At 47.6% G+C, this 15,999-nt stretch overlaps 1 pseudogene; it reads right to left on the reverse strand.

Annotated features, from left to right (window-relative positions):
- Window positions 1–5,728: 5,728 nt before the first annotated feature.
- LOC140212957 (uncharacterized) lies at window positions 5,729–15,431 on the reverse strand (annotated as a pseudogene).
- Window positions 15,432–15,999: the final 568 nt, after the last annotated feature.

The raw sequence follows: 15,999 nt of genomic DNA on the forward strand, positions 1-15,999 counted from the left end.
TTTTTGCATTTCCTGCCATGCAGTGCAGTTTCCTGATACCATTGTGTTCATGTTCCTATTGTTTTAGTCAGCTGCATAGCTGTGATATATTTGTTGTTTGACTGTTGACCTGTTTCACTGTATGTATTGGAAGTTTCAATGTAGTTAGTAGTCTCCTACCTCTTTCACCGCTTCATTTATTCGCAATGCAAGGTGTGTGTGATATCCTGGTAACTTGAAAGCATTTTTTTTCAGCGCAGAATAAGACAGGACATAGGAAAGGGTCACACGCAGCAGAAAGCCGAGTCCTGTGTTTGTCCTGCTTGTGTTTCTTTCCCACACACTGTCTAATTTTACGCTGGAAAAATGCTTTCGAATCACCGAGACCAAATAGCATCTTTATACTCTTACAAGTTATCTCGTGCTTTAAGACTTCTATTGATGCGAAACAAGAAGGAAAAGAGGCCCCCTGCTGAAATTCCACCATAGGTTTACTCACAGAGCACAAGTTGATTTATATGTGAAATGCCTTCCGCAATATAATCCTACACACCCTGACGTGTTGAAACTAAACGTTATATACGAAAACAGTTAATAACACTGTACACGAAACAAGCACACAACTTTATGTGGTATGCCTGTACTAGAAGCAGGAGCCCAAATGTTACAAGAACCGTCGCAACCAGTGGCGTAGCCAGAAATATCGTTCCGGGGGGGGGGCTCACGTTGCAGCTTGGCCTCCTCATTAAGAGGAAGCTTCATCTCGAATGCTCCTAGCTAAATGCATGTAGAAGGTGAATTAGATTTTCTCGGCAACCACTGCACAAAATTTGATGAGGTTTGTTGCATTTTAAAGAAAACTTGAAATCCTACTGTCTTCTGGTTTCGAATTTTTCATATAGGTTGCAAATTTTTTATTAAATATTGGCACAAATCTCAAATTTTCAGAAAACGAAACTATCACGTTTAAAACTCTGTAATTCAAGAATGAAAAAGAATATCACAATTCTGTGAATCGCATCTAATAGTACGTCCACAGCGGACAAAATTGATATGTTACAAATGAATCTCAAACAATTTAGCATTATCGAAATACGGCTTTTGCAGAGCGCTTGTGCACCACGTAACGAATTTGACCGCTTTGACTCTTATAATAGATGCCGTTTGAAGAACCCCGATACCTGTTTTTGATGAAGAGCGTTTAGTTTGTAAACGTCGTGCTTCTATTTTGTTCGCACTTTAAAATTTTTCTAAATATTTTGAACCAAATTCAGGCCCTAAGTCTAACTTCCGCTTCCAACAGATAGTAGAAGTTAACTTTCTCAAATTTAACAAATTCCAATAAAAGTGATCCAGGGGTTATCTCAGAAAAGCGTTTCTCCGTCTTACATTTATTTGAATAGGCCGCGTCGGAGTTCGGCCCGAGCAAAAGCTTCCTCTTAAACAATTTGTCGAGAGATCAAACATATGAACAATACCTGCATTGCCATTGCCAAAGATGCTGCAAACGAATTCTTGAACGCTACGCTCTGTAAAAATAAGTAATATATGTATTTTCTTATAAAAAGATATACTCGTATGTGCCAGAAATTGTGCTCAACATAACTGATATCAATGCTTCGATGTTTTTGTCTATTTAACAAGTAAAGAAAATATCAAACGATCCTTAGAACTATATCAGTTCGAAACCAGCAAAGCAGTGCATGCCACTGATATGAAAAATGTAAAGACCATGAAATGAACAAGTTGAGGACAAATATGTTAATGAAACTTTGTCATTCAACCAACTTGTTTACATTTTTGTACATATGCAACGGCCAGTGAAAAATCTCAATGACGCTGTCATTTATTCCAATGTATTACGCAGGAGCAGCTGTCACCGGTCGTGTATCGAGAGTAATTGCACCGAAATTATTGTCCCAACAGAGAGCACCTATATAAAGCCGTTCTGCAAAATATACGAGGGCGAGTCAAATGAAAGTGAGCCAATGCAAATATATGACAAACGGGGTACTTAATTTATCCATGAGCATTTAGACATTTATCCCATTGACTAAAGAGTCGGGTGATTCCCGTCTCATAAAACTCCTTAGGTTGCTGCTTCAACAAATCTGCAGCTGACTCTTTCACGTCATCGCCCGACACGAATCTGTTTCCCTTAAGCTGCTTTTTTCATTTGCCGCAAAATGGGGAAGTCGCAAGGCGACAGGTCTTAGCTGTATGGCGGATGTTGCAGCGTTTCCCAGAACTTTGCCAGTTTTGTATTAACCACATCAGCGACGTGGGGACGGGCATTATGGAAAAATTAAAAATTGAATTCTGGGGTTTTACGTGTCAAAACCTCTTTCTGATTATGAGGCACGCCGTAGTGGAGGACTCCGGAAATTTCGACCACCTGGGGTTCTTTAACGTGCACCTAAATCTAAGTACAGGGGTGTTTTCGCATTTCGCCCACATCGAAATGCGACCGCCGTGGCCGGGATTCGATCCCGCGACTTTGTGCTACACAGCTTAACACCAAGGCCACGTCGTGGAACAAGATGACCCCATTCGTCAATTTTCCACGTCGCTTGTTCTTGATTGCTACACGCAGCCGATCCGGCGTTTCACAATATCGGAAACGATTGATAGTCTCTCCGGCTTTAAAAAATTCTATCAGTAATGGCCCCTGACGATCGAAAAAAAAATAGTAAACAACACCTTTCCGGCGGGAATGACGGCCTTTGCTTTCTTTGGGGGCTGTGAATTCGAATGTTTCCACTGTAAGCTTTGCCGTCGTGTTTCAGGCTCCTAGCAGTGGCACCATGCTTCGTCCCCGATCACAGTTGCGGACAAGAAGTCGTCACCCTCATTGTGATACCGGATCAGATGAGTCAAGGCAGTGCAGAACCTTCTTCTGGCGGTGGTTCAAAATCTTAGGCATCCATTGCGCGCACAAGAGCCGATGACCGAGATGTTCATAAATTATGGTGTGAACCGAACCGCGACTGATGGTCCCACGCTCTGCCAGTTCATCGATGTTTATCCTCCGTTCTTGTCTTAGCAGCTCATCAACTTTTGCACTTGTATTGGGGGGTGATTGCACGATGGCTTTGGCCCGGTCTTGGATCGTCTTTGCAACTTTCACGTCCTTTTTCAACCGTTTGCTCCAATGCTTCACAGTGGCCAATGAAATGTAATGTTCAACGTACACGGCAGCCACACGGAGAATAATTTCCTTTTGGGGAACACCTTCAGCTGTCTCAACATTCACGGCACCCCGCTGCTCAAGTTCTGAAGTGTCCATTACGTCACGCAACCATGTTCAATCCAGTGTATGGCTGCATTAAAGAACATTTACACTCACATGTGCGTGTCACTTTTGTAAATGAAAGATACATGTGTGCTACGCGCATGCCTCGCAGATAATGAACCGAACCATTATTGCGCGGGGTGGCTAGGCTCACTTTCTTTTAACTCGCCCTCATTCATTAGAAATGCGAAGATACAATGGAATATACAAATGTTTGATAAAGGGTAAAAAGTGTCACTGGGAACAAAGTTCACTGCACGTATACACAAAACCTCGCAACAAGATATTTAAATATACGCATAAGTCTCCAATACATCTACGTATCTAAGACAAAGTCACTGTATATAATGCGTGAAACAAGGCAAATAAACATGTAGCGCAATCACAGATTCACAGAATCGTAGATCTCGCCCCCATTCCATCCACTCCATCTGATGTATCGCGTGCGACGGAAGGCGGCATGCTTGCTCCCCGCTTTTGTGCTTTGTGCACGCAAGACTGAACCACCATCGTCGGCTCACCCATTCCACCCCCCCCCCCTACTCTTTCACTCGCACATACAGCATGCTGCGCGCGGTCACGACGTTATTGCCCTGAGACTTCATACGAAACATGAGGGCGACGGCGACAGCATGAATGCGCTTGGAGTCTTCATATAATCGCTATAACAATAATATAATAAAAAATTGGAGGCTTATCAAGGTGAAGCCCAGTGGATGCGATGCATCCACTGGGCTTAACCTTAGCGTATCCTTAGCGTTTGGAGGCATCTTGACCGCATACACGCCCGGCGCAAAGACGCTGGCGCGGTTGCGGGCACAGAGACTGACGTGACGGCGGGCGCGCGCCGCTTCATCCCTGGCGTGACGTCACATATCACGTGATGCAGCGATGGTGGCGCCGCCGCCGCGTCGCACGCGATGGCGCGAACCGAAGCGTGGAGGCCTCCGCCTGGCGACGTCTGACGGCGCGATATGAGGCCCCATCTGCAGCCGGTGTGACGTCACCACGTGACGTCACATAATGTGATCTCACTTCAGGGTCAATGGTGGCCACCGCCGGGAGGCGACTGACGGAGCGATATGAGGCCCCATCTGCAGCCGGTGTGACGTCATCACGTGACGTCATGTCACGTGACCTACTTGAAGGTCACTTGAAGGTCAATGGTGGCCACCGGCGGGCGTCGCGCAAAGGCCCGAAACCTACGTTAATATGCTTCGCATAATAGCATCCGGCAACCGAAGCGTGCCGTGGCCGATTACTTTCCGCAAAAGAAGTAACAAACTGTCACCATGCGACAATTCGCGGCGCCGCAACAATTATTATTTTTTGTGGGGCGTGGGCACCGAAATTAAAAAACCCCAAGGAAAATATGTTGGCCACAATTGAATGCCTACTTTGCGTACCTAATGTGGCTACCGAATGAATATCGAAGAAAACGTGAGACGCTTGGTCCACCGAGAACCATACGCATAGTGCTCGGTACTTCACATCGGCGAGACAAGGCTTTCCAGAGAGGTTGCGCTCAAGCGAACACGGTGTAATCCGTCAAGTCCACAGTGATGGCGGTGAGCGACCATTGTTACTTTTTCTCGTCTGCTACCGAGTACCGAAGTACGCCGCGCGGTGGTTTCGGGGCAACACAAGAAAAACGCATGCGCTCTGGCTCGCTCTGGCAGCCCGCGGGTAGGGTAGCGAGAATTAAAAAAATTAAGAGGCTCAATGTGTCCTCACGAATAAAAGCCAAAGTAGAAAAAATAAATAAGAACGTAGTTACCCTGGCTGGCTTTAGTGTATTGACATGGATGCTTTGGCGTAGGTGAAAGAAAATGTTGATATTTTTTATGCGACATGATGGCACAAATGAACCACCACAACGCTTCGTCTCATCGTATCTCGCTGCGTGTTTTGTCAACTTGTCTGATAGTGTGTTGATTTGGCTTGTCTCGTTGTATGTTCGGATCTAAGACTTTAGAAAAGTCAATGCACCTTTGGCGTCAAATGTTTATAACAACATTAGGCCCACAAAGTTCTGGCATTGAAAACCTATAGCACGACTTTCGAAATATCAATGCACCTTTCGCATCAAAAGTTTCTTAGAACTTTTTAGCCATAAAGTGTCAGAATTGAAATCCAAGCGCTCCAGATTCCGCGGCCTCAGCGAGATGCCATGACGAGCCCGCTCGCCATTAAAACGCCTTTGAAACTTTGTGCTTGGATAGGCCTCCTTGCTTTATGTGACTCCCTGTGCATGGGCGCTGCCTTGAAATCCAGCCCGATTTCGCAATGTTCGCGCTAAAATGTTTTTTCGAGCGTGAAAAGCACATTCTAGACAAAATCGAGCATGATTTCCGGCGCCGGGGGTTGTTTTGGCCGCGCATGGACAGCACGAAAAAATTTCGGGGGGGGGGGGGGGGGGCTGAAGCCCCATAAGCCCCCCCCCCCCTGGCTACGCCCCTGGTCGCAACACGCGTGTTATATGTCACTGGTGCAAACCATGTACAACTCCTGAACTGACCGATCACGAGGTTGATAAATGAAGTTTCACATTTTGAGCTGATGCGTGATTTTTGCTTGCTTTGCATGCAAAAGAACGCAGTTTACAGACAGAGGGGCAACAACTTCATGCTGTGCATTAGCATCGCCTGACCACCCTCAGTTGCCATGGCAAAGAACCCCTTGGGAACATGAAGTACTCTGCAATGGTGTATGGAATTCTCATGGCATCTGAAGCTGAGCGGCTGCCATTGCCAGTACTCTGCTGGTTTATGTACGCCATACTCTGCCTCCAACCGCCTTCTTGCACTCTGTCGCCACTGACCCTATCAGCATAATCATTAGGGCAATAGGCATTGTCGAACAGCAGAAAATTATGCAGGCACACCGTCGCACTAACCATGTCCGTTAGCAACTTCACATCACCACTAACAGTTCCCAGGAAGCAGCGCCATCGGGAAACCGAAATTCCAAACGCGTTCTCAACGCAACGGCGTGCCCTTGAGAGCCTATAGTTAAACACTTTTTTCGTGTCATTCAATTGTCTGCCGGGGTAAGGGCGCATTAAGGCCGCAAGGGAAATGCTGCATCTCCGACGATGCACAATGGCCACCCGTTATAACCCGAAGGCAAGTTAAGTCTGTTGTCTTCAAAGCTCTTTCTGATCGGGCTTTTTTGAAAGAAAGAGCCGTCAGAGAGTCGGTCCTTGGCACCAATATCTACCAGTATAAAGCGGTAGTTTGCGTCGGCAACTTCCAGCATCAGTAATGAATAAAACCCCTTGTAATTATAATACTCCAAACCACTCTCGTCAGGGCACGTAATAGCGAAGTGTTTGCCATCTATGCACCCGACAGCATTGGGGAAGTCCCATTTCTTGTCCAACCCCACTCTGATGAGCTCCCATTCTTCTGAGGTTGGCTCTCGCAGCACAAGTGGGGAAAGGCAGTCCCAAATGGCAGGCAGGGTCTCTTTCAGAATGCCGGAGACCGTGTTTACATGCATTCGGTAGCTCATAGCAATGTCGATTATAGAACCGCCAGTTGCCAGAAACCTGTGAAAGGTAGAAACAGAAATATTTAATTATAATGCAACATTGCTGTTCGTTTCCAGAAACAGAATTCTTGGGACTCGGGTAACACGTACGTAAAGTGCCACTCAGTTGAAAAGAACTGTTAATATAGAGTCAAGATGGAGGGGAGGGGGGGGCACCACAGCTGTCTTCAGCTATGTTCAAGCATTCAGTCATTTGTGACGTGCTGTTTTTTCACGGGAACGTTGACTGAAATGCGCGGCATGCACGTGGAAAGAAAATGTGCATTTGGAAAGACCAGCGCGAGAAGTGGTTAAACGACACACAATCGTTTTCCCTGCTATAGCGCTGCATAAAGACTAGATCGATCGAAAGAAGGACAATTTTCTAAACCTTATCCGGAGGTTATGTGCTCACTTTCATAGGGAAATATAGGAAATACTATTCACAGCGAGAAACAGACGGTAACCTCTTAGGTAGAGCGCTGTGACAGATAAAAACAAGTGGATCTCGGTAAATAGGCTACGGAACATAAGTAAAAGTAACAATATTTACCGCAGCGTGACTGCCAGCCTTTCTCCTGGGCTGATTGGGTTCTTGTGGTTCGACGGATGGAGGATGCGGTCGTGGACAAGGCTCAGGAGTTTATCAAAAGAGGCCTTGGTCATCCTGTGCGGGAAGTCATTGGACATAACGGTTTTCAAGCATGCAGTAAGCATGTTCAAAGCAACATCTAGTCCCATCACGACAGGTTACATACAGTAAAGCCATATTGTAAATATTGTTGCCCAAGCAGCATCACGGAGTGTGAAAGCATTTGGCCCTACAAAGCATAATACAAGGTTTCACTTTCCTTCGTGCATTTTTATAGAAATAAAAACATCTGCTCACACACTTCACAGCGACATGAAATCTACCCAAGAATAAAACGTACCCTTTATGCGAAGTCTATTTGCCTGAAGTACTTGAGATGGAACTCTGCGTCCTTTTGTCGTAGTTCTTGCACAAGCTGGTGGTACTCGCCTGTGCTTTTCCGCTCAGCGAAAATCTCTCGCACATACATCGAGCGCCTGCGCTTTCGCCGCAGACGGTGCACTAATAACGCGAGAGAAAGTTTCTGTCGCGCCAGGGTTCGCAGTAGCCGCGATGCCGTGAAGGAGCGAAACGGATGAGGCTGCAAAGAAAAAGGCGCGAACGGAATGCAGACGACCCGCGGGTCGGCGAGCGGCGCGCGTGTCTGCGATGGTTCTGCGCATGCTCCGAAGAGAACCGTAGCATTGCGCAACCGGCGTAACGTAACTGACCGCGAGGGACGCTTGCCCGCGCGCCGAGCACGTCGGACTATAAACGCGCCTTAATAAGGACGCGGGCGGACCTTCCCTTGCTCTCGGCGTCGCGAAGTGCGAGAGCGATCGCTGCTGCTTCTGCTGCTGCGCTGCGTGTGGCGCGGATGGAGGCAGAGACTACCAGGTGCCCCTGATTGACAACGGCGAGTGTGTATTTGGGCCCGCAATGTGGTGACGAGGGATACGGGCTAGCGTCCGTGTAGTATGTATCTGGATCTCTGAAGCAGCGTTTGTGCAACATGCGGGCACGCGCTGCTCTTCTCTCTTGATAGTGGGTGGGGTGCATGTTCTTGGGGATAGGGTCTACTACAATGTTCTCTATAATGTGGTTAGTCAAAAGTTGTGCTTCTTCTTTGCAGTACTGAAGTGTCAGCGGGCACCCTAGCCGTTGAAGACTTCTCTGTTGAGTCTTGTTGAGGCGCTCCCTCTGCGCTATGAGCGTGGCACTTGCTAGCTCCTCAAAGGTGTTGTATGCGCCTAGCGCTAGTAATTTCTTTGTGCTTGTGGTTGACGGTAGCTGTAAAGCCGTTTTGTACACCATTCTTATGAGAATGTCCATGCGCTCTGTCTCGCTTTTGGGCTTGACTTGATACGGGAGTGCGTACGTGACACCGCTGATGACGAGGGCTTGTACCAGTCTTAACCCATTAAAGACCAGCGCGACCATATGGTCACGTTAGTCTGCACAGTGGATTTCAATTAATTAATATTGACAAAATGGCACCAAAATCACCTTTGACATGCCGTTAGACAGATGAGAGTTCCCTTTACTGATATCAAGTGGCAGCAGGTGTTAGTCATTTTGTGGGAGCACCTCGCAAAGGCGGGAATAAGTGTTCCTGTGCGAGTAGCGTCACCATGCATCACTCCAAGGGGTAATGTTTTTTTTTTCCACTACTTGTTTAAGCAATGGTCGGATATCCTTACCTCCATATCGCTCTTTGAATATGTGACCTTCGATGATCATTTGTGAAAGATTAATGTTTGATTTATCCATGAACAAGCGTGTTATCTTGCGTGTTGCCATATGGTCACGCTGGGCCTTTAGGCTACCTAACTTTTTATTTTTTTTATAAACTGCATTCTCATCTCTTGCACGGCAGCTGGCGCGTTTCCACAGTGGTTATTTCTTATTTTATGGTTTGAATAGGTTGATGTTGGAATAAATGGCGAAGATACTCGAAGAAGACGATGACGACGTGTCAGTGATTTATATCGACCCGCGAGAGTGTAGCACCTATTCGAATGAAGAGTCGGCTGATGAAGACTCAGGCGGGCTCATTGACAATCTAATCGGGCGGAAGCTATGAGCCGGCGCTGAAACTGTTTTCTCTGACGGACGCTGCATTGGTGGATCCGACTCGAATGATGGTGACCCCGGCAGGCAAGGTGACGGAACATGAGAGGTTTCTTCTGCTGTAGTTGATGCGGCCATTCCTGCGAAATTATCCACTGCTTCTAGGTGGACGAACGGTGATCTGCAGAAAAGCCTTGGCATATTTCCCTACTCAAACTTTGCTGGTTACAGGGACTTTTCACCTGTTGAATTGTTCGAAATCCTTTTTGAGGAAGCCGTCGTGGAGCTGCTAGTCGTACAAACAAGAAAGTGTGCGTTACTTTTCAATATGCCTGTTCCGGAGGTTACCAAAGAAGAATTAGGTTTTCTTGGAGTGTTCGTTTTGTCCGGCGATAACCTCTTGCCAGGGAAAAAATGTTATTGGGACAGCGGCTTGGATATGCGCAACACGATGGCCTATAATGCTATGCGAAGAAATCGCTTCGTACCGATAATGCAATTCCTGCTTTGTGCGAAATGCAAGCCTAACGCTTAGTGACAAGTTGGCAAAGTTGCATCCATTGATGGTACTATTGAAAACAAGGTTTCTGGAGCACTTTCAACCTGTGCGTCACCTCAGCTATGACGAAAGTATGATTGAGTATTATGGTTGTCATGGCTGTAAACAGTTCATACGCGAAGGCCTATCCGCTTCGGGTATACTGTATGGTGCCCAAATGCCAAGAACGGATACCTTGTAAACTTCAAAGTGTATCAAGGCAAGCAGGGGATCGCGGAACATCTGAATATTATAAAAAAGACTTCGGAAAAGCAGCGGCGCAACTTCTTCAAATGGTGGATGAACTCGCAGCAGAGACACACGACCTTCCTTTCTTTTTCTATTTTGATAATTTATTCACAGGCATGCCGCTACTCAGGCATTTCAAGGCACAGGGCTACGAAGGCACGGGCACAGTGAAGCAGAGCCGTTTTCCCAAAGAGTGCCCTATCGCTCGACCACAATTCGTCAAGCGCCAGCCTCGCGGGCACGCAGAGTCCGTGCTGAGCGACAATGGGATAATTGTTGTCCGCTGGATGGACAATTCTGTAATAACGATCGTAAGCACCATTAACGGCGTAGAACCAATGTCATCTGCAGACAGCTACTCTCGGGTTCAGAGCAAGCAAATTAAGGTGGCCCGCAAAAAACACTGTTGCTCAGTACAAGTCTTATGGGAGGTTCGGACCAGATGGATGCAAATGCAGGTGCCCACAGGATTGTAATCAGAAGCAAAAAGTGGTGGTGGCCGAATTTCACTTGACTTTGTGATGTATCTATCAGCAACGCTTGGGCGCTAATTCGTAGCACAGGGTTCAAAGTCACACAGGTGGAATTCCGCACGCAAATTGCACAAAGCTGCCTGATGCGATGGGAGAATAAACACAGAGGACGTGGTCAACGCAGAATCCCAAGGGCTGGTGATGCCCTGACTGGTACATGGTATGGCCATGTGGCCCACTTTGTTGCACCAATACCTAATGACAAGAGGTGGAGGCGTGCATGAGATAATTGCAACAGCGCAGTGCACACACAATGCACAAAGTATGACGACGGCATGTGTATTCCATGATTTAAACCATATCACACTAAATAAGTGCTCGACTATTCGCTATGTATATTTTTGTGATGTTTCATGGCTTGAAATAAATGTTTTTCACTTCGCGTATTTTGCTGTAGCGTAAGGGCCCAGTGTGACCATATGGTCACGGGCTATATTTCAAAAACTAATTAGGCAAGAGTAATAATTTTTTGCATGTGAATTATTAGTATAAAGGTAAGTTATTATATTAGATTTATTTCAAGATAGCAAGAAAAAAAGGAAACCGGTCCCTAATGGGTTAAGATATCGTCCTTTGTGAAACCATCTTTGCTGCGCGCTACTCTGGCGATGAGTGATGCGGTGCTTCTGATAACGTGATTTAATTACTCTGAGGCTACCTTTATGCCGCTGTTCTCCTGGACGTGCATACCTAGTAAGTGTGCGGTCGAGACACGCTTTATAGGTTGCCCGGCAATCTCGAGATGTATTGACGGGGCTCGATGTTCCTTAGTTTGCTTGGGCCGGACTTGAAGATACTCCGACTTGTGCGGGGCACACCTCGTTCCTGCTGTGGTTAGGTATGACTAGATGTGTCCGATAGCTCTGAGTAATGTGTTTTCTCCGTCGCCGTATGAACCCTTGGTTGCCCATAGGGTGATACCGTCGGCATAGAAGGCACATCCGAGTTTTGGGATGTTTTCCAGTTGTAAAGCAAGTTTTCTAAGTCCGATATTGAAGAGGAAAGGAGATATTATTGATCCTTGTGGAGTACCCTTCTGCGGTAGATCATATATGTCTGATTCTAGGCCTGCTATGCGGATGCAGGCTTTGTGGTGGCTGAGAAAAGCCACGGTATAATGGTATACTCGCTCTCCGCATCCTATGGCGGCGAGGCCATCTAGGATGGTTTCGTGTGCTATATTATCAAATGCTTTTTCCCCCTCAAGGGCTAGGAGTATGTTGTTGTTGCTGCCCGGTTGTGGGTTGAGGACCTCTTCCTTGAGCAGGAGGAAGACACCCTGTGCTGACATGCCTTTCCGAAATCCGAACATGCAATTGAGGTGTAGTCAATGTTCTTCCATGTGTTTTATTCGAGTGAATACAATTCGTTCAAGAAGCTTGCCCAGGCAAGACGTGAGCGAGATCGGTCGTAATTGATCGAGCCTGCGAGGTTTTCCCGGTTTGGGTATAAGGACTATGTGAGTCCATTCCTCGGGTAATGTTCCGCCCGGTGTCCATATTTCTTCGTTCAGCTGCTTTATAAAGGCTCGCAATGTTTTATCACTTAGGTTGCTCAAGATGGCGTTGGTGATCGCGTCGGGACCCGGTGCCGTGTTTTTCTTGAAGCTCTGTGCTGGCGCGTATACCTCCGCCTACGTGATGGGTGCATCAAGTATCTCATTCAGAGGTCCCGGATATTGAGGGTATGGTTTCGGATGTCTGGTGCGGATTCCCGTGTATGTTTTCTGTAGTTCCTGTAAGAGTTCATCCTGGGTTCCCGGATATTCGCCAACGAGTTTTTGTAGGGTTGTGTTTGTTTCTGTTTTCGTATTTGAAGGATCGATGATGCTGCGGAGAATGTTCCACGTCTTTTTGGTGCTTAGCGTGCTTTACGCGAATCGTAGAACGTGCGCCAATTGTCCCTGTGAACCTTCAGGGCATAATAGCTGGCCTGCTTAGTGACGTTTGACATCCTAAGCCTAAGTTTCCGATTTAGCTCCTGTTTGCGCTATCTTTTTGTGATGCCTCTGCATGCTTCCCATAAGTGTATCAGATGGTTGTCGATTGCCGGCGTGTCGGTATCGGTTTGGTACACTTTAGTGTTGGCGTCATATAGTTTTTTGATGCGTTGGGCCCACTCTTTGATCGTGGTCAAGCGGCCTTGATGTTCCGGGAAGGGCGGGCATGTATCCAAATCGAGCTGTTGCCTCTCCCTAAACTTAGACCAATTTGTAATTTTGGCTTTCCCTAGGGGTCGGCGTAGTTTGGCCGAGGCGCTAGTGATTTCTATAATGTAGTGATCACTACCCAGCGAGTCGTCTAGGACCCTCCAGCTTGTTCCCACGGTATCGTTGGTGATGGTGAGATTAGGGGTCGTGTCCCTGCTGGCGCTGTTTCCTATTCGAGTAGGCATACCTGGTACAGTAATTAGTGTGCATTAGTGGCGCTCTATGGCTTCTAGGAGCTTGGTGTCCTTGGGGTCTGCTTTCGAGTAGCCCCACGTGTTGTGCTTGGCATTGAAATCTCCGGTTATAATTAGGCGATCGCAATGTTCCAGCATTCCCTGTAGGTGCCGGAAAAATGACGCGAAGTCAGCCTTTCTGTCGCGGGGGGGGGGGGACTGTATACGTTGCATAAGACTTGTTTAGGTCTTCCCTTCTTGACAGGCCATATCGTGGTAATGAGATGTGGGATTTCCTCATCGGGGAGCACTGTGAGGGTTGTTGCCAAATCTTTGCGGACGAGCGTGGCCACCCTACTGTAGCTGGGGTCGTACTGTATTTTATACCCCATAATTGGCTTCGGTTGCTCTACCGCCTCTTGCAGGCAGATAATATTTGGGTGTACTAGCGCCGCCTGTAAGTATAGCGAGAGGGATGCGTGCTTGTTTTAATGTACCTACAGTTCCACGACCAGATGGTGATGCTTTCGCTTTCCATTTGAGGTTTACGGGCCATGATGGGACTTAGACGGTATTGTGCTGTCTGTGTCGGAAGTTAGCATGCTACCGTCATCTGTCTGAGAGGGTATTTTACTACTTTTTCGTTTACGCTTGGATTCCTTGGTTAGGGATTCGTTAATGTATTTCTTTAATTCTTGGAATTCCACAAAAGGCTTTTGAAATTGTTGCTTTATTTGTTGTATTATTTGTTGCTGTGATTCTTGCAGCGCTTGTTGCAATTGGTGCTAGGTTACCAGGTTGCTCTCCGACAGGGTGTGCGCCTGAGGCTGCTTTGGCTGTGTTGTTTGGGGGGAGGGGGGCAGTTGTTTTTGTAGTGGCGGATGTCCGGTGAGACTGCTTAGCTGTGGTAAGTAACAGGTCGTAGCGTGTGCCGATTCAAGCATGGCCACTCTTTTCATTAAAGTTTCGATTTTGTGCTCGTTGTCGGTTAGACGCTGTTTTTGTTGTCTGTTTTCCTGAATGACTCTCTGGTATTCTGGATTTTGTGTGATCGGTGTGGATGTGTTTCGTGGCTTGGGAGAGACGACTTCCGCCCAGCTTACCTCGTGTGAAAAGGCTTCTGCTTCCTTGCCGAAAGCGACGGGTTCCTTTTGGGTGTCGGTGGTGCCCGATGCTCGCGGCTCGCTCACCGGGAGTGGGAGCGAGAGCGTTGCTCGGTATTGACCGACCGGACGCGAGTGTGCGCCCTGTAGGTCTCTTTTTCGTCTTCCGAGGCGAACCATCGTGGGGCTTTCGGCTTCATCGGGGCTGACGATGGTGTGGGTCGGGGTCGAACCGGTTTGAGTCGCTGCTTGCACGAGTGGTCACCTGTTGGGTGGGCCTCCCCGCACGAGGCGCAGTTTATCTCGCATTTGTGTCCGTCGGTTGGATTAAGCAGCCCGCACAATCTACAGATGCGTCTGTCTGTGTTTGGGCACACGTCTGTACGGTGGCCCTTTTCCCTGCAGATCTTGCAGACTTGGAGCGTCGGTCTAAATTGATAGCAACGGAGTTCACCTCCGTAGTGGTACACAAATCGTGGTAGATCGGGACCAATAAAGGTCAGCGCTGCACTTTGAGTGGCACCGATCTTCCTGGCTGTAACCATTTCCACGCCTTGTGTTCTCACTCTGAGGTGGGCCATGAGGGTTTCGGTGGTTGTGTGTAACGGTATTGCATGTACCACTCCTCTAAGGGTGCCTTCTCCTTGGGCGGTGTACGCGCGCACTGCGTGACTTCTGCCGCTAAGTGTTAAGGTGTGGATGTGTCTTGCTTTTTCGGCGACCTCTCCGTACTGGGTCGATGGATGGCTATGTTGGATCCAGGGTTGATTCTCAGTATGAATTTGTCATCCGTGAACTCGTTGTGGCACGCGTCGATGATCGCTCGTGCAAGTGCATGCACGTTAGTGAGCACGTTTCTTAATGGTAGACGTTGATTTGGACGAATGATTATTTTGTAGTCATTTTCCGGAAGCGGTGAAGGTCTAGCGACTCTTCGCGTTGTTGATATCTTAGTGGTAGTTGCAGGGTCTTGGGGCTTCCCACTACCGCCTCGCCTCTCCAAGGCTTTTTGCTTGCGTTGCTTTTGTGTTCGTACTGATTGCCAATTGAGATCTTCTCTCACGGTGTTATGGTACAGAGTTTCTTGGCTCACAGGTTCGGTAGTCTGGTCCATGCGTTCTTCTTCGTGTCCTCCGGAAGTTGTATGGAGGGGGTCAACGATCGTAGTCGCTTCGTTCACCATGGTTAGGCCAAGTGCCGTCGCGGAAATCCCCGTCGGCGAAGCGAGCGGCTGCCGCCACCGGTTAGGGTTAGCGGCTCACCCGTGGTGACGAAACTTTCAAGAATCCTCCTGGGGCCCTCGGTGGTCGGATTTCCACGGGGGTGGCGTCGATGCGGTCCTTATAACGTTAGGAAGCTAGTGAAAGCGTTTCGTGTCGTTTTCTGTTGAAAACACAATCAAAACCTCACGAAACTACGGAGCCCGACCCGAGCCGGTGTTGACACTGCGGTCTTCTTCTTCTTCCTCAAGCAGTGGGAAACCGTGGTGCCCAGCGAAGAAAAGCAAGAACAGACGACAAACTGTTCCGAAGCAAGCGTGAATCTTGGCGTCTGTCCTCCAACTTTGGGGACCCGCTGATACTTTTTTACGTTTCATATAATTGTACATGCAATAACAAGTTCTGATAGTTCAACAAAACAAGTTTTTGTGTAATATTAAAACTAAAACAGCTTTTTACGTGATCTTTTAGTAGAAAATGAATCATTGTGACAGAGGGAACGGTGCTTGCAAGGCGCGTCTTCAAGGTGTC

This window comes from Dermacentor andersoni, chromosome 8 (assembly GCF_023375885.2).
Source record: "Dermacentor andersoni chromosome 8, qqDerAnde1_hic_scaffold, whole genome shotgun sequence".
In the NCBI taxonomy this organism is placed as follows: Eukaryota; Metazoa; Arthropoda; class Arachnida; order Ixodida; family Ixodidae; genus Dermacentor; species Dermacentor andersoni.